Source organism: Serinus canaria, chromosome 5 (assembly GCF_022539315.1).
Source record: "Serinus canaria isolate serCan28SL12 chromosome 5, serCan2020, whole genome shotgun sequence".
Classification (NCBI taxonomy): Eukaryota; Metazoa; Chordata; class Aves; order Passeriformes; family Fringillidae; genus Serinus; species Serinus canaria.
The window spans coordinates 17,793,717-17,819,868 of record NC_066319.1 but is presented as its reverse complement, the minus strand read 5'-3'; the positions used below and the strand labels follow the sequence as shown (position 1 = coordinate 17,819,868).

Here is a 26,152-nt window from a genome sequence, read left to right as displayed (position 1 = left end):
GGCTGAGCCCTGCGGCAGCCCGCCTTTTCCGTATTTGTTTTTCTCCCTTTGAGAGCTATTCTTTCCCTCCCATATGCTGTAATAATTACAAGTGATAACTTAACAGCTGCTCTGCTATTCCGGGCTCAGCAGAGCCACGCGCCTCCACCTTCCCTCCCTCCCACGGCTCTGGGTCAATGTCTTGGCTCCAGCAATCCGGGATTCCTGCAATTTTTGCCACTCAGGAGGATCTGGACTCTTTTCCCCTCCATTGCCATCTGTCTCCCACCCGCCTGCCCCAGCATCATGAAGGGGGATGGGACTGTGACATCCATCTGTTACCATGGAGAAAGCTGAGCCAGCGAAGGGACGCACCCTGCATCCTGGGTGAAGGCCAGCGGAGAGGGGGTGAAAGGGATTTTCTTGTGTATTCATTTTATTATCATGTGTCTGTTGTCACTCATGGGGTCTGCTGCAGGTGACAACCACCACCCTTGGTCAAAACAGACCTTAGGAACTCCCTGAGCCCTCTTGCTGGAGAAGGTGGTGGCCTTAGGCCTGGTGTGGCATCCCAGATGGTGGACCAAGTCCACATTGCTAAAATGAACCATTTGCCTACCTTCGTCCTGTGCAAGAGTGGTGGTGGCTCCCAAGGAGATGATAGACCCCCAAGAGCAGCCCAGGGGCCCAGGCAGCACCTAGGCTTCCCATTTTGGGTGTGAAAGGGCTTTTCTCCTTTTACAAGAGAATTTTGCCTCCAGTTTATCTGATTTCTGAAAGCCAGAATGAAAAAAGTCACCATGATATGTTTCTTCCTGCTACCCACAAATGAAATGCTGCATCCCTGAGCATCCCAGTACTTCCTCAGTCAGCAAGGCTACCCAGACCAGAAGTGCCTCCCCAGCACAGATGACAATTCCCAGAAATGTGTAAGGACAGCCCTATGACTGTAGCGAGAGACACACAAGTCTGTGTCGGGCAGTGTCATCTATTCAGCCTAAAAAAGGCTGCTTTCTGCTTCCCAAGCACTGGAAATCTAACACCTGCTTGCTTGCTCCTGTGCAGTCCCATACTGGTCACTTCCCATATTCCAAAGGCAGCAGTCCCAGTACCTCTGGTTGCAGCAGGCTCAAAACTGTGATAGAGCCCACACAGCAACCTGAGAAGGTTCTGCGGCATGGCCAGCATCTGAATTCATATTTGGCAATCTGCAGTGCAGACAGGGTGCCTGTGCTTCCTCCCTTATGTGTGCTGGCCTTTACTGACATAGTAAAATGCTGGGAATAAAGGACAGAATTTTACCTAAGGATGGGATTTGCGAGAGCCATCAACCCACTGTGGTCTTGGCTCTTCTCAGCCTGCACAAACGTCATCTACACATCTGATACATATCACAGCAGGTGACATCTTCCCCTGCTACCTGCCAGCTGTCCTTGTAAACAGCAGGTCCCACAGGATACCTAGGGCAGGTCTTTTTAAGGGGCAGTGGTGGATAATCTTCCCTGTGGTCCTCCCAAAGTTGTAAGTGGGAATAAAAATTGGAAGTGTGCAAGAAGGTGGGCCTTCCCAGGAATTTCACTTCCCACGCTGGGAATTCTGCTGCTGGCACCACTTCAAAGCAATGGTGGGCAAGGTCAGGGTCCACAGGCAGGGGTTTTGTGCACGCAGACACTTTTCACTCATCAGGGTGACCACAGAAATTGCAACCCTTGGCTTTTGGGTCACCAGCTGCAATGCTACGCCTTGAATTGTGCCCCACCCAGAGCGCCTTTGGAAGAGGTGATGTGGTGCTTATCTGAGCTGGCTTTGATGCTTGGCAGCTGTGCAGGACCACCAAGCAAAGGCTTCAGTGGTGGCACTGGGACACACTGGAGGAAAGCTCACCAGGGGAAGCAACACGTGCCTCACTTGCACCTCCCACACAGGAGTAGGCAGCCCCAGGAAGAGGCGGCTTGGAAAGCCTGTGCCATCTCGTAGGGAGAGCTGGCAGCTCCATCTGGCTCTGCTTCGGAGGAGCCTCCGAGAAGCTGCCGAGGGTGGCCAGAGCGGGGCCCGTGGGTGGTGTGCCAGGAGCAGGAGAGGAGGAGCAGAAAGAGAAGGAGGAGGAGTGGGTGGGATACACGTGCCCCACACTGCCAGGTTCCCCTCACAGGGAGGTAATCCTTCATTAAAGCAACTGCAGAGGCTTGTGTGTGGTGTGATGCTGGTGCTCAGGTGCAGGGGAGGTGCTACTGCACAGTGACCCCACAGCGACCTGGGGACCTGTAGGGCTTTGTGTGCTGGAGCTTCAGCCCACAAGTGCTCGAAGCCACCACGAGCATTTGATGCACGGCAAAGTCTCTTTGCAGCTTTGCTCATTTTCATGGGTCTCACACCTTGCTTTTACTCTTCAGAAAGGCAGTAATTTTTTTCTTGAAGATAGCAATGTGCTAACAGAGTTCTCATTGAAACAGGGCAGCCAGGGTATTTGTTAGGATAAAAACACATGGGGTTAGCACTGTGCTCCTCACTTCTCCGAGCCCCGGTTATTGCACAGCAAAATTACAGTCCTTATCTGCACCCAGGTTTTGCAGCAGTGTAACTGCAGCCATTTGGTTTTTAGTTTCTTCATTTCAATCTCTTTGATCATGTGCCATGATTAATCTGATCTCTCTGAGTAGGAGTCAGAAGAAAAATTGTAATCGTCTGTGCCTTTGGCATGCAGGAACGGAATAATTTTGTAGTCTCATCTTCACGCTGGTAGCTCTAGGAAAAGTCTCCATTCCTTCATCAGCTAGCAACACCATTCAAGGCTAAAGGACACTGATCTAAATTGAAATATTGAGAGCTAGGTACCATCACTGTCCTTGTTCCCTAATTTTTCAGGCTGCAGCATCTCCATGACACAAACGACATGATCAGTGACTGAAACACAGCTGGCAATAATGAGCTCCGAACACAAAGATAAATTCATGGTAAGCTCTTTGCTGTTATTTGCTCTCACCTGCCTTGTCATGACACCAGGCAGCTAATTCCCTGTGTTGTTTCCTTGCCTGAGTCAAACAAAACATGAGGTTTTGTAGGGGTGGGAGGAAGGGAGCAGGGGGAAAGGGCATGGGGAGGTGACATCATGCTGCCCAGCCCTGTCCTGGCTCTTCTGACAGTTTTTCCTTGCCAGTTGCTGCCATGAGTGCAGCACTGGCACTGGATTTTGCTGTCCTGACAGCTACACAGAGGTGTTTCTCCCTCCTAGCCCAGAGTGCCCTTGCCCCCACTGCAGAGCATTGCTTTAATTCTGTCTGCACAAACCTTGGTGTCCATCACAGCCCTTTCTGTTTTGAAAGCCCTCCCTTTCCTAGGCAAAATGATCCAAAATCCTTTACCAGCACATCTCATCACTTTACTCCCCATCTGATTGCTTTGAGCATTGCTTGCTTTTATTGAAAAGCATTACCAGCACAGAGCAGAGATAACCATGTAAGGGACCTCTTTTAAACTGTCCAACAAGGCATTATTAACCCATATCACAGATTATGATCAAAAGCATCTTTTCAATAGAAATCCTTCTTCTTTTCAATGGACTATTCCAGCAAAAACAACTCACTCTGTCCTCCATTTGCCCAAATGATTATCCCATGTCATGTCACCTGTACTTCTGTTGAATTATGGGATTTTTTTTAAATTATGCATTGGGTTTTTTCCCTCCCCACACACCCTTAGGAAGTGAGCAATTCCTTTCCTAAGCTCCATCAGAGATCAACAGGTGCCAGGGAGGTGGGAAGAATGCTGAGACTGGAGGATAGAGAGCCCAAAAGAGCCATTTTTCTGCTCAAGTGCATCTGTCCATAGCACCTGGTTTAAAGAAAAGGCCTTGATGGATTATTACTGTCCCCAAGTCCCCTCACAGACCCTGAGGGCTTCTTGGCTACCCAAAGAGGAGAGAAACTCTCAGGTGCTTCTGTTCTGGTGTAATTATGACTGGCAATTTAAAATCAGCCAAGAGCTGTATTGACAGTGTCATTTGGAACATAATGGACTAATGGTCCTTTCAGTTTAGTTAAGGATTTTTTCAAAGAATTACAAACTAACCTGAATTAAGATGAGGGTATATACAGAAAGACTTAATGTGGTTCCACTAATTTAGATTTGCAGTCGTAATTATTTGGATTAATTTTCCAAAAGGACACATGACATTTCTATTGGTGTAAAGACCCATAAGAAGTATAGCAGGTGTTTTGAAAGAGAAATAGTTTTGCCTTTTGAGGGGTGCAAGTCTTGGTAACACATCTTTTAAGAATCTGTATTAGTACCCCCTTCCCAGGCAAGAATAAACTACAGCAACATAAAGGATCATGCTTCAATTTTACAGGTGTGTGTGTGTTTGCACATATATTTAAAAAAATATATAAATATATATATATACACACACACACACACATGGGGATGGGTGGTTGTGTGTCTGCCTGTGTGTATGTGAAAAAACAATGGCTGAGAAAGTTGTTCCACTTTGATTACTCCAACAGCTTTAAATCAGTGTAACATCTGAATGGTAGCAAGGCTTGAAGCAGTGGCCAGAAGGTGATGACAGAATCATCTGTGGTGGTTTATGACTTCTTTTTCCTCCTGTTTCTTCACCTCTTCCTCCTCTCCAAGCTGCTCAGGATTGATATGCCCGTAGCAGTGGCAGTTGGAAGCATTGGGAAACTTCTCATCCCCATGGCACACTTGACTGTGTTTAGCTTGGACAGCCATTGTTCTGAAATTCCCTCACTGCCCAGCTATGAGAGATCCCTTTAGGAAAAAAGAAAACCCAAGTCACTTTTCTTTGCAGGAGAAACTGCCCTGGAGCCCCCCATCCAGTGCATCCAGTGTATCCAGTGTTTGCTGGAACACTGCTTCAAAAGGTGTGTAGTAATTGAGTCATCCAACTCTGCCTTGCCAAAAGATCCTTAAGGTACCATGTTTTGCTCTGCTGTCCTTAATGCTGTTGATGAGAACGGGTGGTTTTGGGAGCAGGCCAGGGCAGCCTCCGGCCCTCTGCACAGCAGGATGGGGGGAAAGAACCATTTGTGGTGTTTGAGTTGTGGTACCACCCAGATGATCAAACAGAAACCACTGCTCCTTTGGGAATGTCACTATCTCAGCACACACCAGAGGAGGATCAGGGGAGGGTGAAAACCTTGGCTTTGGAGAAGAGACACCGGAGCCAAGACCTCGGTTACTCTTCTGCAATACAAGGAAATCCAAGGGTGGCTGAGTCAGGCTGTGAGCAACACGCCTGGCATCTCCCAGGAGATCAGCTGCAGAGTCAGGAGCTGAAGCCTGCTTTTCTGCACACAGATCAGGTGCCTGCAGACACTTGCAGGTGCGTAGGAGTGAGCTCGCCCTGGGAAAGGGAGACCAGTGGACTTCAGATGGGAGAAGAACCATGGCTTGCCGTTACTCCCAAATCCTGAAAAAGGATGCTCATGGAAAAGCAGTATCCAATCTGTCTCTCAAACCCTGGGCAGTTTCCTTGCAAGAAATGGAAAGAGAAATGGAAGAGAGGAGAATTGCCTTTTCAAAAATGTTTGCTTTCGGTAACCCTCCCACTCTGGGGTCTCAGGCCTGAAAGGCAGGAAAAAAGGGCTTGTTGACCTGATGTTAACCTTCAGCTGTCAGCCATTCAGCTCCATGATCCTCACATGCCGCTGCTTAATCCAGGAGGAAAAAAAGCACAAAGCCTGCCCAGAGCCTGTGCCATCTCATTAACATTTGGCTTAGGCAAGACTTCTGTCCTGCACAAGGAGTGCAGCAGCTCCAGTTCAAACAGCTCTCTTCTGCTGTGTCCAGGGACAGAAGTTTGTCACAGCTTCTGCAGTGCTGTGCTTTGGGGTCAGGGTCCTTGAGCTGACAAAACATAATTCAGGCAGAGACACTGGCATTTTTTGGCTAATTGAGAACCTGAACAGATATCTCTGTGAGGTCCTCCTGTGTGCCAGAATGTGGTGGTTCCCAACAGCACAAGACACAAACCCAACACAGGTTTGGCTGGTGCCTGGCACCTCTTATTGGCATTGGGGATCCCACAAGGCCATAAAAGCCAGACTGCAGCTTCTGGTTTGATATCACATTCCACATCCCCATCAAGTGTACTCAGAGGAGGTCATAGGGATTGTTGAGGAAGAAATAATATGGGAGGGACAAGGAGCACATGGGCATCTTGACCTACAGCCAGACATCTACTGCCCCCAGGTCCTTGCAGCTTGCACTTGATTAAACATGAAAGCTCTGTGGTTGTCTGAGCTGGCAAACATGGTTCAGCACACCTGAAGCTGGCAGGGAGACCTGCTGCCCTAGGCTTGGCATGGGGCTGGCAAAGGTTTCCTCTTCTCATCTGGGAGCTGGCAAGAGTGTGTTCCCATCTGACAAGTGTGTGGGAGGAGGAAGGTGGGTGGCTTTGTGCTGACTGATGAGAGCAGTGTGCTTTTGGTGGTGAGGAACATGGCCATGGCCATGGGCTGAGTGGGATCACATGAGCTTGGAGATGGAGCTTGAACCGTGTGAGAGATAGATGATTCTTTGAAGACATGTGGGATTCTTTAGTGGGAGGACCTCTGTTCTAAGTATAACAAGTCACACTTTAGAAATAAGTTGGTTGAGGCTGTGGCTGAGTTTCTTTGATGTAGGGTGAGGACACACACTACAGGGAGAAATCACTCCGTGTTCTGCTTTCCTGTTGATAAACAGCTCTGATCCTGAGACAAGGCTGTGATCCATGGGGCTGTTTAGCCATGAGAAAGGAGAAACTCCTGCGCTAAGCCAGATCAAGGGTCTGAATTGCTGAGCATCCTGAGGCTTCAGGGAGCAGTAGGTTCTCCCAGGGGCATGTTGATTAGCACTTCTTGGATTCTCACCCCTTGCTGCTGCCTCCAGGAGTGAGGTCTACATGGGCAGAGTGTGGTTCATGTGGCCCCTCACCATTTGCTACTAAAACAGGTCAATAGCACAGTCCCACAGGCTTTGTAAACAGCATTTGTCTGCATTTATTAATCCAGATTATGTTTTCTCCATCTATTGGTTTAATCTTCTCCTGAACTCATGCAAATACTCACAGCTGACAGCATCCTTGGGCAAGGAGTTCCCCAGGTCTGACCCCCATCACACAAGGACCAGTTTTTGCCCCAGTTTTTGCACTGGGAAGAGGCAGCAATGCCAATCCCTGTCAGCCTTCTTTGGGCCATGCCTGACTTTGTAGCCCTCTGCCATAACCTCTCCAGCCATGTCTTTTCCAGACTGAGAAGTCCTGGTGTGCACAAGTCCTTGCTTGCAGGAGGGCTCCTCCAGACCTTTGATCCTCTTTCTCCCTTTCTCCATGCTGCCCTATTACATTTTGGATTCGAGGCTTCAAAGAGGTACCTTTTGGGGCACAGGTCAGCACAGTGGCTTGGCAGGCATGCCTGCCCCACAGCCCTGGCTCTCTCCAGATGCTGCTGTTTCTTGGCCACAGGCTGTGCCAGCTCCTGTGATCCCATTTGCGTAAGTAATTGGCAGTGCATACCACGCATAACCAGCTCTGAGTTTGTGTTGGGGTTTTTTTGATCCAGGGCTCTTTCTCTTCTGGAAGGGTAGAGGTGTTTTCTGGGTGTTTTTATGAGTGCTGGGTCTCCCTCCTGACTGCAAATCCATCCTCCCAGTATGAAATCTGCTTGGTTCTCCTGCAGAGACCCATGGTGTGTAAGGGACTCTAGGTGAGAGCCTTGCATTGTCTGAGACCATTTTCAAGGCTGTTCCAGCTCCCTTCCTTTGCTTTTATCCCAGGTAAAATGTATTTACATGATAATGGAGAAAAACATAATAAGTAACCAAACCTCACTGTGGTCAATTCACTCCCAGCCTATTTCATGCTGATAAGGCTGTGATGGACTCAAATTGGAACTTCAAACTTCTTTGAAGGCATTCAGCCAATTGCAAAAGTGAGAACCAGCTGCACAGTTTGGGTCCCGAGATGAACTTTGCTGTAGGTGAAGCTGTAACATGAATTTGTCATGTGAATCTGTCTTGAGGAATAATTGCTCTTTATATTTTTTTATTGTGGGTTTGGTTTTTTTTTTTTTTTTGCTACAGTTTTCCCTTCCTCCTGGTCCCACCACAAATCTGCTCTCACTCTAATCTTTTCTTTGGCAGCTAAAACTATTATATTTATTGTTTCAGGGCTTGGCTTCTTCCTGTTAGATCTCCTAATTGGATTTTTACTCTCCGATCCATTTAGTCTCTCCTGTGCTTTCACTAAAACCCTTTAACCCTCTGGCACCAGCTTTGCTAACCAGTTACCCTGGAAGGTGCTCCTCTCCCTGATTCGCATAGGAACAGCTTTCCTAAGCCATGGGTGCCACCCCCAGTGGTACACAGTGTTATCATCAACATCTCCTTCACTCTGAAGACTGCAAAGGCTCACTGGGTTTTAACCAAGAATAACCAAAACAACAGACATCACCCTTTAAAAGGAGGTCTGAAGTCACCACAGAGCCAAAATCATTCAAAAATTATAACATTTCAGCTGTGGTTAGGAAAAGTCTGCAGCTTTGTCCAAAATCACCTTCCATCCAGACCAGGTGCCAGTCCTGTGTTCCTGTCTGTCTTTAACTGTGTTAGCAGCTACAAGAGGGGGAAACAGCAGTGGGGCTATGACCTCTTCTGGCACTAGGGTCATTTAACCCTTCCACTCCTCTTCATCCTCTTTGGAAAATGCTGTTCACAAAACATGCTTTCTTCTACCTCCCATCGATTTTGTTCCTTTGGCCTACAAGCTCTGCTGGCCAGGGCCTTGCCCCTGCAGAGCCTCTCATAACAGTGCCAGAGTCTTCACTGAAGGCTTTGAATGTGCCAGGAGTGGCCTGATTGCATTGCAGGTGCTTTCTGTACAGCTGGAAGCACCCCTGTGCTCCATACCAGCAATGGTCTCCGTCCTCTCCATGAGTAAATCAGGGCTTTGGTTTCTCCAGCTGGCAGATACAATCCAAGCTGTCCTTGGAGCACAGCAGGATGGTGATGGAATCTGGCATGGAGGGGGCTTGGGTACCCCATATCCCAAGAAGGAGCTGCTGGTTTCATGGCTTGAGCCGTGCAGCTTCTCTTAGAGGAGGAGGGTGGAGCTGAGACAATGGCATCTCACCATGGGTCTGGTTTTTCCATCAGTCCATGCAGTAATGCAGCATTGTGATTTTTCAGGAAGCCAAGTACTTCACTTGTAACATTTCTTTGTAACAACTCAGGGCACTAGGAAGGAAGCTCCCCTCCAGGTCAGTCAGGCCCAGTGCAGGCAGAGGTGATGGAATAAGACCTCCACTTGGCAAGATGTTAAGTACAAAAGGAAATGTAAATACAAAGGGAGGAAAAATAGAGAAGAGGTACCAACCCTACTAACTGTCTGCTCAACCCAGATCCAGCTGCCTGGCCCTTAACAGGCTTCAATGGACCCAGTCCCTCTCCTCCTTCTGTTCTTTTTTCCAGCCTTTTTACAACCTCAGTGCCTTTGCGTTTGTGTTGCTGGAGTGCGTTGCCATGGTTAAAGTTGTTATTTTCAGCAGGGTTTGCATCTTACCTGTGAGACAGATAGATATGGTGCATGAATATGTGTTTACCTTCATTTCAGTTCCTACTAGCCATGTGGAAAAACAAATCTGATGGGAAAGGAGAACCCTTCAGGGGGAATAAGGAGAGAGGGAGAATACCACCTTGGAGGAGTTTCTCCAAGGAATACATAGGCTAAGCCAAAAGCATGGGATAGAGGAGATGATCACTTAAGAGCTGAGGAGGGCAGAGGTGGACAAAGGTTTGTAGAAGGTGTTATTGGATTGTGGAAAACACACAACTTAAGTCAAGTCTATTTTAAGGGTGCAGTGTACATGTGGAAAGGTGGGGATCACAGTTCCCTCCCTGCACACTGTTCCCACACTGGCAGTGCCAACACAAAATTCCTCCTTAGCCCTGTCATTTTCCTTGGCTCTGGTTGCTCCAAGTGCTAAAAGGGGTTTGCAAATGTTATTTTTCAAATTATTATTATTTTTAATGTGCTAATCAGATACATATTTAGTAAATTTTACTTTATTCCTCTTCTTTTATAATATTTTTTATTCAAGAAACTGATTCTTTGGCACATTCCCATAGGTATTCTTGTCCAGAGAAAAATTATAACAAAACCTTTCAGACTTTTAGGATTTTTGGCTTTGGTGTATCAGGCCACAATAATTGTATTGTTGTTCCTCGGGGAATGATTCAGAATAATAGATCTGCTAGGAAAGATGGACCAAGTTCCTGAGTTTTTTGGCTAATGTTATTATGCCAGTCTGAATTGATGGAACAGTTCTGAATTGCCTCACTCAAACATGCATTGAATGAAGAATTGAATCAATATTTGCTGGGCCCTCTTCCAGCCCCTCCAGCTCACTAACACAATCCACCAGTGCTGCCCATGCCTGGACAAAATGTGTGGGGCTGATCAGGCGTGGCTCCTAGCCAAGAAGTGAGGCCCAGTCCCTCTGGAGTATTTTGGTGTCTCACATCCTTTGATTCTGCCTGGAGGCAGGACTCCTCTCCCATCTAACATGAGGCACTTGACTATGCCTGGCTATACCTGGCTCCTGCTGAAGCAGAGGAGGAAGATGGCACCTCCAGGGGCTGAGTCAGTCGCCTGAGTCTGTCAATCCCACTCTCAAGAGGGATTTTTCCATTGACTGAGAATCTCCCCAGGTTCCTGGGGCCCAAGATAGGCTGCCTGAGCTAAACCTGAGATAAGAGATGGTGAACTGGGGGGCTGAAAGTTCACTCCTGTCTCAGGTGAAGACCGAAGGGGTTGGGGATAAAGGGGGAGCGCTTCTAAATCATGCACAAGTAAGTGCAGAAATGGCTTTTTCTACATGGGAGAAATGCTGGTAACAGCCCCAGCTCAGTATTTCTGACAGCCTTATCCCCATGCCCCACTACTGGCCAAGGCTGCTATTTGCCTTTTTCATGGGTGTTGCTACACAGTGGCAGTGCCCAGAGAGCCAGGTCTTACTGCATTGTTCAGCCCTTGAAACCTGCTGTTAAAAGCACTGACAGCACTGATAGGGATGTCCTTTCATATCCATTGGGCTCCACGCTGACACACACCTGATCTCCTGCCATTTTGTCTGTTCCCTTTGGGAAGGCTGCCAGAAATGTCAATGTTTTCACCCTCCTGATCTGTATGGCAGCAAAGCTGCAGCCCTGCCTGACAGCTGACACACTCCCCAAGCTGTGTAATTGGGGTGATGGAGCTAATGAGGGGGTGAATGCTTCTCATCACTTTCTGTGATTGTCATTCACCTTCTCCTGCCGCATCAAGTCAATGGAGAAATCTGGTATCTGAGCAAATAAGGGACATCTGTAACCATGGTCTAACCAGCACTGCTGAAGGCTTGGTCCTGAAGATGAGCAGAGCAACCTCAGAGCCACACGGACAACTCCCTGTGTGCTTGTCTGCTCTACAGTCACCACAAATTAACTGCAGGTATGTCCTGAAAATTAATTCGTTCAAGACCTTTACAGCCTCACATGAGCCATCTTCTGCAGGAATAGTGTCCTTAATTAAATCACACCTCCTTCACAAGGAGCTGTGTATTGAGCCCAAAGACCAAGAAGGCAGTCAAGCTTCCTGGTGCTGTACTGGCAAGATGTGGGTTCACTGGGAAAAGGCTGCTGCAGCTCATCCACATCCACCTGCAGGGCAGAGTGGGGTGAGGAGCCAGCCTGGATTTGTTAATTGCTGGTTTGGGGTGGCAAGGAAACCAGCCCAAGTGCTGGCCACAGGAGTGCATAGCACCTCAGCAGTACAGCTAATTAATGGAGTGAAATGGGTATTTGGGACGTGGTATTAATGGGGAAGTGAGTCAGGCACAGCACCACATGTAGCTGATCCTATGGTTCCAACCTCCAGCGTGCTCAGACCCCACTTCAGGTCGCCTCCTTTTGTGAGCTGGCAAAACCTCAATGGTCTTCTTCTGGGGAGGATAAATGACAGGGAGCAGGGTTAGCAGAAGCCAGGTGCACTTATCACAGAGGCTCACATGTGATCTGGGTGTGAAGGATGTTGTCCTACAACTATTTCCTGAGCAGGAAGGAGATCCACATAGATGTCTGGTTTGAAGGGTCTAGGGAGCTCAAGGGGAGAAGCCCTCCCAGAACACCTGGGTTGCTGTTATCTATCCCTCTACCATCACCACCAAGGTGATGTGGAGATCTCTCTTCAGAATCTACCCAGGCACCTGTACCTTGGGAAGGAGCCTGGTGGATTGGGAAGAACGCTGTCTGGCTGTGGGGATTCGAGATGCACCAGTTCCCACCTCCAGCACCGCAGGAAACAAGATGATGGCTGCATCTTTCACTCAGGGGTGCACCTTGGCAGTAGCTGCACATGTTTGAGCAGAGAAGCCAGCATCAAGGTGTTAAGGAAACCTTCCTGCCTGACCGTTTGGGAGTGTGAAGGCCAAAATGCTTCCTGAATGGTCAGACAGGAAAGTTTCCCTAATAAAGGATGGACTGTTTGCATTGTGCACCTGAGTCCCCTGTGCTCATGAGGGGCTTAAGGCTCCAGTTCTGGGCTCTGTAAAAAACATCTTGCAGGGGCTGGCTGTGAGAAAAAAATGTCCCTGCGACTGCAGCCAGGCCAGAGAGCATCCCTTGAGCCGCGAGTCTGCGGGCCCTCACCCCTGCTGCACCGTCTGGGGCAGAGCCAGGCAGGTGGAAGTGGCCGCGCTGGGGCACAAGGAGCACACTGCCGGCAGCGGCTGGGGAAGCTCCATCGCTCCGGGCAGAGGTGACCTGGGCGCAGGCTCTCCCTGGTAAGGTGACCACCGGGATAGGGGCTGGAGCCAGAACGTGGGGAAAGAGGACTTGCAGAAGAACCCAGGCTTGGGAACGCAGTTCTGGCAGTTGGGGAGAAGTGCTCTTTTCCCTTCCCTTCCCCATGTCTCTTTTGTTTTCCGCAGCCCGACAGAACAGGCTTCCAGTAAGCGGCAGGGGTGGGGGCAGAGCCCACCCGCACAAAGGCAGCTCCCCACGGGCTCTGTGACCGCTGTCACGCTTTTTCGCTCAAATCAACGCCAGCAGTGGATGACGTGGGGCTGGTGCTCCCCAGCCCCGGGGCTGATTGGTCCCAGCTCAGGTTTGAACGCCAAGGTGTCCTGGCAACGAGAAGCAGAGGAGCCAGACTTTCCCGTCCCCACTCGGCTCCGGGAGCGCGGCGGGTGCTGGGAGGCGACAGGCATCGCGGCGAGGAGCAGCGCGCAGGGCCCCCGGCCCTCCTGCAGGTACCCTGAGCGCCCTCGGGCCGTGCCCCAGCCCGGGAGCCGGGAGCGGTTCCACCCCTGTGGCTGTCAGGTGGCCGCCGGCAGGGACTCCGCACGGCGGCTCAGGCGGCTCCTGTGCGCCCGCACAGACACGGCAGCGGAGCTGGTTTCAGCCGGGAGAAGGGATGGGGAAATCTCTGCTGTTTGGGGACCTTGAAAGTGACCCTTCAGTGGGGTTTGGGGGAGGGATGCCTGGGGAAAAGCTGCGCAGGGACGGGGGAGTCAAGGGCCCTTCCAACAGTTGTGTGGTCAGCTCCCCTGCCCCAAGAGGACAGAGCAAGTGATTTTGGCTACTTTTGGATTCTCCTGATTAATCAAACTCACAAAAGCCCTGCAGGGCACCCCGTGCTCTGAGATGCGCGAGAAGAAGATGGCTTTACATTGAAATGAAGCAGATTTTCCTGCTGATAGAGAGCTGCTCTGCTCTTTTCTCAGTGTAACCCTCCTGCGGTCCGTCCCTCTGGAGCTTGGGGGTGAGGAGGGAAGGAAGAGCGCCTCAGGGCTCAGCCGTGTGCAGAAAAGCAAAGGGCATTGCAGGGGCATGCTGTAAAGGAAAGGCTTTTTCCTCCACCTGGAAGATGCGAGCAGAGATTCAAGGAGCTGGCTGGGGGAAGATGTTTGCCAGCACGGGGAGGCAGCACTCAGCATAGCCCATTTTGCACCTGTCAAAACTAGCAGAGACATACCTGTGAAAAGATGTGCCAGCCATTAATGACAGGGCACATCCAAGCTGTCCACGTTGAGAAATCACTTCCACAAGGTAACAGCCATCCTGGAGGAGCTTCCTGGCTCAGTGGCAGGTGCTGAGCTTGTGGAAGGGCTGGTGTCCTGCATGGTTTCAGTGGTGCATGTTGAAAAGCAGCGCCACGACTCAGGTCTTGCTGCTGCAAGTGGAGGATGAAGAGGGATAACAAAACCAAGATTTTTTGGAGACAGCTTGTGTTATTTATTAGAGCACAGGGCTGAGACCTGCCTGAACAACTCTTTCTCATTGACCCAAAGGCATGATGAGACCTGGAGATCCCTCCTAATATCATGCTCATAGTAGAAGAGCAGTTCCTCAGCATCCTGCTGGCAGGGAAAGGCAGAGGGACATCACAAAATGAGCAGGGAGTGTTCTGCTGGCAGCATGTTACTGCTGACCTGGATTCGCACTGATGACCTGGAGGGGTGAGATTAGCACAGTCAACTTGTCCCAGGGCTGTGGGGGGATTAGAGAGAGGGAAAGGCTCATGCCTGTTACATACATCATTTTTCTCTGTTTAAATGGGAATATGTAGCACAAGTTGTTGGTTTTTAAAAAAAATTATCCTGCATACTGAAATTTTGCCAAAGTTTACAGTCTTGGAGTGGTGGGCTTACAGCAGTAGAGGCTCTGCCTAGAAAACCCAGTTACTAGATCTGTGAGAATCAGTGATCCTTTTTTATCTAAATGAAAGTTAAGAAAAAACATCTGTCTCATGTTGTAAGAAGAGATTTGACCTAGACGAACCTGAAAACAAATAAACATGAACATCCACTAAAGGTGAGTTAAACAAACTGAGTATTTTAATTAATTTTTTTGACAATAATGCTTTAAAATTGAGCAGCTTGGGACTGGACGATGTTCCTACTTGAACCAACAGCTCTCCCTGCTCCAATTAGTTCGAATAAGACTTGTTTCTCTGAAGGGTTAAGGCCAGTACATTCTTCAGGCTTTATTAAACCCATGAACAGTAATGTCAGTCTGAAACCCAAGAGAGGGGAAAACATACCCACACCTTGCAGGCCATAAACAGGAACAAATTCAGCTCACTTTGTATCTCCCCAACAATTGAGCAGAGGCAGTTTATGAACTGGGAACATTAGCTCCAGTGAGGCAGGACTCTCCCAGATTAAATAACATGTCAGTCATTAAATAAATCATCTTTCCTGCTATTTTATGGAATAAACAGTGCCTGTTGCTTGCTAATAGTGTCTGCTTTTATTTGAGTGGGATTGTATTTTATAACAATCCTTCTGTTCAGTTTGCATGTTTGCAGTGACCCCAGCAAGCAATCACTCTATGGCTGATAGTAAATTCACTCCCAGAGGTTTAATGATGGTATTTACTGTAGGAGCTACCAGTTTTAGGGCTGTAGTGATTAGGGTGGGTTGATGGGACACAGGGCAGTTGGATAATTGCTAGTGATGAGCCAGTGAACTCCCAGGTAATTGCACCTTACTTGGAGAGGTGTGCTGCATGAGCAGTGTGTTAAAGACAAAGCTGTGAGGAGGATAAAGGACTGTCATTGTCTCCACATGACAGCGATGAATCATGAACAGGAAATTATCCCTTCTCCTCACCAAGAAAAATAATGCTTGGTCTGTTTTCTTTCCTTTTGCCTTCTTAAAGAAAAGACAGGACTTGTGTGCCTGTCAAGTCTGTGCCCCTTCCTTCTCTTCATACCATTTAAACACTGTTGAGAAGTAGAGATGCTCTGCTTGAGAACACCATCAAGTGTTGTGAAAATGGGTTTTGAGGGAAGGAAAGACAGACATACTCACTGACTGACCCTGGGAAGGCCTGGCATAGACCAAACCTCAGTTAAACCCCAGAGCAGCCTGGTAACAGAGGTACTCTGGCAAAGCTCCCTCACCAGAAGGCTTCAGCATAAGCTCAGATTTCCCCCATAGAGGTCCAAGCAATCCTGGTTCCTAGGACAGCAGACATCATTAATAATGTTATTAAAGGGAGACAGTAATTTTACTTTTAATGAATGTGGGATCTACATAAGTTGGTGTGGTCACTCGCTAGAGTCCCATTGGCCCTTGGGCAAGATTTCTCAAGTCCCAGCCATTTCCATGTATGTTGGGGCTCCTCAGGACATTACTCAGCCTGCATGTATGTGGATTTGGTAGTCCTCACCTGGCCCCAGTGTGTGAGGCTGTCTACAGTGATGCTCCAGGCTTCCCAACGCCTACGGTCTCCAGCCCTGGCACTTTGTGTTTGTTTGCCCTGCATACCCTGCAGTGAAGAAGCCAAAACTGCTTTGCCCTCCCGTCTCATGAAGCAGAGGGCTGGAGACTTGATCCCTGTAATTGCCAGCCTCTCCTAACCCAGAAAGGAGTAATCCCCAAAGCAATGGTGACACTGGAGTCCTCTAATGATTCTTGAGTCATCATCAACAGGTCCTGGAGGGCTTTGGGAAAGATGCTGTATGCCTCATGTCTATTTTAGATCTGGGGGGGTTGAAGCAAAGCAAGGGGCAGAGCCTTGACATACAATGACAGGAGTAGAGCAAATGGCAGGTTTAGGCAGGGGCAAAGGGATTGATAGAGCAAAGGGTCTGACAGTGGTGCTCTCACCTCACCCCAGAGAGGTGCTTCTTGGTGGGTCTGGGACCAAGAAAGATCTGGTTAGGTGGCTCTTTATCTGCTAGAACCTTTTCATATTGCCTCACGATTAAAAGACAAAGATGGGGAGTCTGTCTCTTCTCTTTGTGTTAATGAGCTTTCCTCTCCCTCTGTAGCAAGAGAGAAAGATTGCAGCAAAACCAGCAAAACAAACTCCATTACAAGACTGTTCCACTGATTGGGAGAAAATAAGTAGTTTGTGGACCCAGAACCTCCCAGGAAAGGGGCTGCTCTTGGTCTCAGGGACTAAGGGATTTAGCGAGTCAGAAGTGCCGACAATAAAGCTGTGGCAGGGTTATCAATATGTCAAGAATTTTGGGCAATTTGACCAGATATTTCCAGGTAGAGGCTGTAGAAATGATAGTGCTGGTCCAGACTGCTGAAGCTCCATTGACATGCTTGGAGCTACTCTACTGTTATGGCTAGCAATGGGAGAAGGAGTTGAAGCTGTTCTCATTCCACAGTCTGATCCAAGCACTTGCTGCTCCACCTTCTTTGTTGGCCCACGCATTTCTCCAACTGCTTGATGCAGAGGCATTGGTCTGGCAGAAAAAAAAATCAAACATTTTCTCCCCTGGAGGTTTTCTAGAGCTGGACAGTCCTTGATCAAGTCCTACTCTCTGCACCAAGAGTAGTGCAGGCACAATGAAGAGGGCAGTGCAGGCTGTCAGTCCACCACTGCCTGCTTTAACCAGTCCAATATGCAGCTTGGGTGAATGGAGGAATCCTTTCCTTCTCTTACATGTGGTGTCTTAAGGGAAACGTGCTGTCCATGGGTTTACAAACCACTGCCAGATGTTTGAAATTAAGTAGTTTAATTGTTGGTGCAGGACCACTCAGTCCAGTGGGTGTGACCTAAAGGAAATCCCTTGAAACCTGCTTTCTGGTAGTAAGAGGAGCACAAGGCTTCACAATACCAGTTTTGAACCTGAAGGTAGTGAGGTGCCAGCAAAGATCAGAGCATGAGGTTCAGAGGCAGGAACTGCTGAGTGTTGATCCTAGCTCTACTGCCAGCTCTTTTTGCTCTGGGGCAAATTGTTTAGCTTTCCTTTTCCCTGATCCCCTTCCATCCCCTGTCCAAATCCTTTGTCATGTGAGAGTTGGGAAAAAGCTTGCAAAACACCTGCTGAAATGCTTTGAAGACAGAAAGCAGAATGCACAAATGGTAAGTTGCACGGGCAATATAAACAAACCCAGCTATATGTTTCCCAGGCTAAATGAGGAAGGAGGAGGGGTTAACTGGTGGGTGGCACCCATGTCCTAATTACAAGGCTTGTCTCTGGAGCCCTTCGGTGTGAAGCATCCTCTTGGCTGAAAAACAGCTGATAAAGTCACACCTGAGCAGAGGTAGGGGAGGAGACACTTGTCACACGAGTGAATCAGGGTAGGTGGACATTTCCTTTGGCAGGAAAGGGGTAAGTGGTACCAGCAGTGGGTTGGAAATGGCCTTCAGGACCATCTCTGGACCTACTGGTCCTGCTGTACCTCCTCTTTCTTGTCTGGTGCATTTTTCCAGGTGGTTGCTATATGGTCTTGAGGGTCCTATGAGATCCAGGAAAGTCTTTCCTGTAGCTGCCATTATCCTCTCTGACACCTGATTCAGGGGGATAACCTCTGGCATTTTAGTAGTCTCTTTGTCCCACACCATTTTGCCAATTCAAAAAGCAGCACAACCCCAAGGTTTAAGATTTAATAAGTAAATTGGGAGTGCACTTTGCTTTCTGAACCTTTCCAGCATTTCAGGGTCACATCTCTAGCATGTCTTTGCAACAGTGGGAGTTCAAACCTGATGGTGCATGTGTATGTGCTAAGAAAAGTGAGATATCCACACAAACAGCTACTGTTGAGGAGACAAGAAACACAGCAGATGCCATGAGGGCTGATAGACCTTCCAGGCTTAGCCCCAGACAGGTGTCTTGGGCCTCTTCCACAGTACCTGTGGTTCCTTCCTTACTGCTGCTTTTTGCATTTCACTTGTGCTTATGACCTTGCCCTAAATCTAGGTTATTCTAGCAGGCGTAGCACGCTCTGAAGAGCACCTGGAATAGGTTTGCAGATCTGGCCCCTTGTTTTGGCCAAGTGATTTCTTCATGATCAGGGAAGTGCAGGTTTAACAGCCTGGGACCAGAAAAAGTGATTGCAAGTCACACTTTTGATGCTTTGTAGCTTGGGCAAAAATCGGTCCAGTTGGGATCAGTTGCATGAGGATATATAAGTGCCTGAAGATGCAAGTTGATATCTGCATGCTGTTTATTTTACATTTAAGCTGCATCTGGCAGTTTTGTTTCCTGTTTGGGAAATAGGAAGAAGTATTTTTTGTCTCTCCTTTTATTACTGCTCTCCAGCCTGAAAGCTGCTGGGGTTGACACGTCCCCATACGTGTGCGAGTGGGTGCTGCAGGCCCTGATCTCAGCAGGAGACTGCACTGAGCCAGCCCTGGAGTTGAGCAGCTGAGATGCTCTCTAAGCCCTGCAGAGCTGCATGTAGGGCAGTGTATTTTTTTCCCCAAAGAGCATTGGATTCCCGCGGTACTATGGGAAAAGGGACATATCTGCACCACCTGGGTGTTCCTCCATCACTTGCTGGGGCCGAGCAGCACCTGCTTACAACCAGTGCTTTGCCTTGGAAGCCCCTGAGGGCTGCTGAATGTATCTGCTGCCTGGCTTCTCCCTTAGTTAGTCTGCATGTAACAGCCTGGGAGATTAATGCCCCCACCCATGCAGCTTGCCAGACAGATGTTAGAGATGGTGATGGATATATCTGCTCTCAGATTAAAAAGCAGTTTAAAATGCATCCCCTGCCAGCTGTGGCCCCCTGGCCTGTTAGCTTTCAAGTGCTCTCTGGAAGAAATCCTTTCCTTTTTTTTTAAACTCAGCTCTAGCCTTCCCTGCAGTCTTCTTGTGCTGTTCTCTGCCTGGCAAAGCCCCAGCAGCAGCCCCCGGGCAACGTGGCACGTGTAGTGGAAACGACTTTGGCTGACTGGGATGGTTTTGCAGGGAATCCAGGTGCTGTACACAGTACAGTGGGGAGGAGAAGACGCCTCCGGATGGAAGTTAGAGATCTCTTCCTCCTGCCTTTTTCCTCCTGAGCCCAGCAATTCAGCGGTTGTGTCAGCATAACTTGATAGCATGAGGATGGAGCTGGAGCCTCCACAGCACAAAGCAAAAACCTCAATTTGCTCTCAGTTGCCTTTTGCAGGAAACTCTGTCTCATGGTGATAAAGAGAGAAAAAGAGCTGCATGGGGAGGACACCACAGGACAACTCCTTCAGGGGAGAGGGAATGCTTTCTTCTCTGCATTGGACATTTGTATACCAACTTGTCCTGCCCTGATGTCTCTCCATGGGCAATCTTGCCCTTAGCATGGGTTTTCCCAGCTTTCCCCAGGGACCTTGAGAGCTAGTCATCCCCATGCTGCCTTTACAGGGCTTCTAAATGCCAGAGCCTGTAACAGCATAGGCTGTGCTGCAGGACTCATTCCTTTCCTCAGTTTGCCCTGCAACAGTGGCAGGATGTGCTAGTCACTGCAGTCAGATTAAAGGTTTGTAAGCTGCCCTTTTGCCGAGGTAGATGTAAAAGTCTAAGGGCAGCAATGCTCAAAAAAAAAAAAACCTCCTCTCTTGTTAGGAGAGATGGGTGAGAAATTCTGTCTTGATGCTGATGCTGTTGGGACAGGGATGCTGGGGTGCCAGCCTTAGTGGGAGATGGCTCTGCCTGCATTAGTCATGATGGTGGAGGGGAAACCCATAACATAAAAATATAAATTATATGTGTTCAATAGATACAGAGACATTACTTCTACTAGCACTATAAATCAGGCCTATCTCCCCACCTCCTCCCAGATTTTACCAGCCTAATCTGGAATTTTCTGTGCAATATTTATTTTTCATTACTAAGTCTTGAAGGAATTGCATTTTCAAGCAGCCAGTGACTTCTTTTTGTCTAAAAACTTTGTTTTTCCCTGAAGTCAGCTCAGAGCACCTGTCTCTTGAAAAACCAGGCCCCTTTAAGATGTCTCAGGCTGCTTTGAATCACTAATTGCTTCTGAATAGGCAGGCCAAATGTTTTATCACTTCAAACTCCCATAGCAATGCAAATCTATACAGCTGAGAAGCCTCTTTCCATGCATGGGGGTGATGGGTAAAGATAAGGATTAAAAATAGAAACAAATTCAGCCCAGGGGTCCTCTTTGTTCCTCCCTGCCCTCGGTGGGGTTGCCAGGGCTACATTTGTTCCCCTGCATCGTTTTTGGATGAGATCCAGTGCCCCTTGAATGCAAAGCTGAGAGGTGCAGTGGCAGGAGAGGGCTGGATGAGGTCCTAGGTACATACATATTTCATTGCCCATGCCAGCCTCTGTGTTGTTTTCTCTCTCTGGTTTCACAAAGGTGGTGTTTTCTAAAACTCCCACTTGTCGAGGGCCACACAGTCCAGGCTTCATCCCATCTAAAGTTTCTGGCTTTTCAGTTGTTTCCCACTCTGAATGGCAGCCAGGCATATTTCCCATGCCTGGGGGGAAAAGGGGGATGCTTAGTAGGAAAACAGGACTTGCCAGAGTACTATTTGGAGGAAACTACATGTGCTGTGACATGCCCCCTCGGGGTTGTTGTATGTGTTTTGGGCTGTGCTGCCTCACACACTGCAGGAGATGAGCAGCCCTTTGCAAAGCCTCGCTGGTACAGAACTGGCCTGGCTTCTTTAAGTAACCTACAGCCTGAAGGCAAATATTGACTATTAAGAGGTGGAAGATCTCAGTGAACAAGGGCAGTCTAAATCCTCCTTTTTGCTTAGGTCGCCTGTTATTAGAGCTGCCTGCTGTGTGCTGAGTATGGCTATGCTCAAAAATTGCCAAGAGCTCAGCATTATGGAAGCAAAAGGCAATTTACTGCCTTTCCAATGGAAAGGAAGATACAGGCTGAATGTGCATCTGTTGGATGATATTTCTGTTTCAGGCATGCCACTAACATACAAATGGAAAAGCGACTTTGCATGATTTATGTAGTTACTAGGAAAACCTGAGTTAAGTGATACTTTGTAGAGTATTGGACTCTATTTATTCTTAGCAGAGTAGGTTATAAAATCTATTTTCTATTTATCTCTCCAAATCAATTCCAGTTGACATTGCCTATGCTACAGGAGTACTCTGGACATGGAGAGCAGATAAATATCCTGACAAATAACATCTTCATGTAAAATCAATAGCTAATAAGAAATTAGTCCCTTGGAAATGATAGCAATTTATCTTTAAAATTAAAATAAAGACTGCAAAATTTTGTCAAAGAGGAAAACAAAACAAAAAAATAAAACCTCTGTTCTTCTTTGTTTAGGTCTTATTTGTATATTTCAGGTGCATATAGGACCCAGTTAAGACTTGATCAAGGATAACTATTGTTCTCTAAGGATAACTATTGTTCTCTTCATTGTACTATAAAAGAGACAGCTGCCTTCCCACCAGACTGGGATTTCCAGGGAGGCACCGAGGAACTGGAATAATTTTAGGCCTTCAATCCTGTTCTCCAAAGACCTTTGACTCAACAGGACTGAAACTCAGGCTTAAATCCTGGAGAGATTTAAGTCTTCAGTGTTGGGGTCCCGCTCAGGGGTAATTATCTTACTGAAATGGGGTCTTCTTACATAACCCTACTCTTCCTGGTGGGGAAAAAAAAAATTAAAGAATTATTTTGAGTATAAAAAGGACAATTAGAAACTAGAAAGCTTGCTTGTACTTTACGAGCTTATGTGTAGAGGTGGCCTTGGATGTCCAAGTCAGTACCAAAAGCATTCCAGGCTCTGGACTCTCCTTATTTCTGCCCAAGGTCCCCACTTGGGTACCAGCAAGGCACAGAGCTGGTGCAAGACTGTGCTCTGCTCTGACACCTGGCACCAGCAAAGCGAGGCGTGGGAGAGAACCGCCAGTGCTGGTGCTGTGAGAGGGCTGTGAGGCTGAAGATGTGGGGCTGGCTGTGTAATGAGGGGGATTCTGAGAGCACAAACCTGGCAGGTGGCTTCTGAGGAATGGTGTTGGAAAAGCAATTTGGGGCCAATGGGAATGGCACGGGTAGAGAGCAGGAAAAGGTGTCCTAAAGGGTGGAAGCTGTGCCAGGCTCAGGTGCCCTCCCAGCTTGAAACTGGGAGCCCAGGCAGGGAAGGAGGGGGAATAGCTGGAGCAAGAACCAGAAAAACCTGCTCACACCAGCCCGGGATTCACATTACTCACACTGCTTTAAAACAGGTCAGGTTTGCTTTGGTTTCCAGGCAAAGATGGCCAAGCTGCCTGGGGACTGCAGCTCAGCTTAGAGCAGCTCCGAGCTCCTGTATGCCTGCCCACTATGTCGCTGCCCCTGAGCCCCCTACCCATCACCCATGCAAGGCCCTTCCTGGGATTTAAGCCTTTCCAAGCAAAGGCTGGGCTAGAGGCATGCACAAAGACATTTCCCAGCTCGCCTGAGGGGTGGTGACTGTGAGTGGTGGGATTACCTCTAGGCACCCCCACCTTCTGACCTGCCACAAGCTTTGGAGCTCACACACCAAGTTTGCTGCTTGAAGCTGGATGGGAGACTGATCTGGGGATGCTCCCCATCGCAAAGGAAGAGTGGTCTCCCTCCCCCAGATGCTAAAGGAGGTGAGGAGCTTGTGGCAGTGGTGTGAGCTGTCCTGCTGCAGGTATCATCCACAAGCACAAAGGTCATTATTCAGGTTATTATAGACAACTTCAACTGGGTGTGAGTAGCAAAGATGAAACCACTTTTTTGTTGGGAAGAAGGAGGGGAAAAGGAGCTAACAGAGTTAGAAATCAGATTGTCCAAGGCTAATGGCTGTGTCTACTTATTAGGCAGCAATAACAGTAATTTACCTTTGAATCGCAATAATTCATCGTAACGCTTCCCACCTACCTCATGAACCCTTTCTGCTTATCTCACCTCTCTTGGTCAGGGATCTGAAAGCATTTCATAAACATTAATTAATTATTCATCCACACCCCTGGAAGCAAAGTAAACATTATCCCAATTCTGCAGCTCAGGAAGCTGAGCTCACCTAAAGAGGTAATAACTGAGCACGGGTGCAGGAGCCCAGAGCACAAGCCCCTATCCCAGCTTTGACCAAAAGCACCTTTCAGCGGAGTGCTCTGCAACGTGGGCACTGGGGGCATGATCCAGGGTAGTTCAGTCCTTCATTCATGCACATTCCCGTTTTCAGATAGCAGGAAAGGTGTAAAACGAGTAAGTGTTGCTCTTGCCTTGGAGATGTCTCACACTCATCACTATCTCATCACCTTCAAGCCTCCACCACAGGGACCAGGCACCTGCCAGTGTGCGAAGCACCTGCCATTATTCACAGTAGGACTCTCCCTTTTTTTAATGACTACGTTAATGACCCTAACCTGTCAGTGTGAATGTGGTTAATCCCACAGCTCCAGGGACTAGTAGTTCAGAGACCTTTCTTCTCCTGCCTTCTCTCACCTCATTTTGCATCCTAATCTAATGCTTCAGCACTGAGATGAGCTGGTGAGACCTGTGCTAAAGAAGAAGCTACCCTGTCCTGGCTTGAAAATGGGGCTGCTGTGAGTAAATATCCACAACAGTTACAAATCAGGCCATCTCTCTCCAGTGTCTCAGCTAAAGGATGTGTGCGACATCCTGGAACAAGATGCTTGGCGTTAAACCTGTGCTTAAGTGCCTTGATGGATCTTGGCCCTTGAGGAGCCTGTCACCCTAGATGTGGGGACAAAGATGTAAATTAAGGGGAGGATGTCCCCTGCAAATAATGAGCATTGGCAGTGGAGGGAAGGATGACACCAAGGGTCCATGCCAGGCCAGCCTGTTGGGAAGGAGGAGTTTTTTCCTTCCCCTGAAACCAGCAGTTGACTTTTGGAAGCCAAATGGGTTCTAGCATCAGAGCAGGAAGAGGGTCATGTTTCATAGACAAGTCATGGTGGATTAAATGTAAATGAATCTGCAGTGTGATGGACAAATGGGATCAGTGCCGGGAACCCCAGCTCCTGGTGGGGGATGGATCAGTAATGGGCACTGGTGCATTTGCACACAGGGAGGTAGTGAATGGCAAGGCAGGGAGGTTTCCAGCATTGCCCTGCCTGTGGCACTGAACGAAAGAGACATCTCCGGGCTCAAAGAAGAGAGGTCAAGCCTAGATAAACACCAGCTTGGTCCCCCATCAGAGAATCACTGAGGCATGAAGAAAAACTTTAACAGCTGCAATGCTGCTTTTGAACCTCCTAGTAAAAGGGAGGGTCAGGAGGTCAAAACTTTCAATGCCTCTGGGAAGAAGAGGACTTTTCCTCACAAGCCTTTGAAAAACCGAACTAAATTAGCATGACCACACTGCTAAATGCTTGGGAAACCTGAACGGCTTGGGTCACAGGCTACCCGAGCAGCAGAATGGCAAAGAGCTGTTGCATTCCTATACTCAACAGCCATAATTAATGAGGCTATTTCCTAGGTGAAAAGCAGGTCTTCTGCCCAGCACCTGGACGGGAAACAAAACCTTGAGAGATGTGCCCTGGGCATCTTTTCTTCTCCTGCTACTGTTGCCTTTTCCCCTTTCTGTTTCTCCCATCCATTTTCTCTCTCTCACTTCCATCCACCATTGTTTCAGCTGTTTTTTTCCTCCCCTGCTCCCAGTGTCACACAGCTCAACTTACTGTTTGAAGTGAGGAATGGCAATGAAGTTGTAATGATCTAGCCGTGCTCTCCCCTGGGGTTGCTGAATGGGAATGCAGGAGCTCCAACCTAACTAGATCACTTTTTTTTTTTCCTACTTTTTATTGCAAAAGGGATATGTAAGAGCCCTCCTCCTCACTGTGAGTTATTCGCTTCCACTTTGAAGGTAGATTTTGCATTTTTGGACCTTTTGCAACAGCCATTCTAGCAAAAACCAGGTAATGCAGACTTCTGGAAGATGTAGAGACCTAGGATTTTTGGCTCTGACTCTATCATGGGTTTTATATTCATCTTGTACTGTGAGTGTGCTGGGCATCACTTTTCATGAGACCTTTTCAGGTCTTCCTTCACAGCTCCCACCACCAGAGGTATGGAAAGCAGAGAGGCATGTGCAGACCTTGCAGTGGCTGTCAGTGGTTTTGGGAAAGGGCTGTGTGCCTACACAGGGCAGTCCAAAGATATCAGACCAATGTAGCCAAAAAAGTTTACTGATTTGGACTGCAATCCTGCAGGCTGCTCCTGAGCATCCCCATTCCTTGCAGCCACAGGAGACAAGTGCCCAGCAGCCTTTCCAGGCTTGCTGCAGAAGCTGAAGGAATACTGAATAAAGCAGGAGGGCATGAAATACATCACATTTCAGAGGCCAGAATGCCTGCCCTTGAAGGACAACAGCTCATCTACCCAGCAGACCAAGAGCTCTCCTTCCTGCAAGCCCGGGCCCAAGCAGGGTTGTGGGTGGAAATGAGGGGATACAGTCTGTAGTACCCTGGCAGTCAGCTGCAGGGCTCTGCAGT

The 26,152-nt window shown here is 48.3% G+C and overlaps 1 protein-coding gene across 1 annotated transcript in view; it reads left to right on the top strand.

The window, feature by feature from the left end:
- Nucleotides 1-13,109: 13,109 nt before the first annotated feature.
- The window catches only part of RASSF7 (Ras association domain family member 7), a 33,905-nt gene continuing 20,862 nt past the window's right edge, over nucleotides 13,110-26,152 (top strand). Inside the window, exon 1 of the mRNA XM_018924372.3 lies at nucleotides 13,110-13,268. The gene's annotated coding sequence lies outside the window, so the exon portion shown is untranslated. The remainder of the gene's footprint in view (nucleotides 13,269-26,152) is intronic.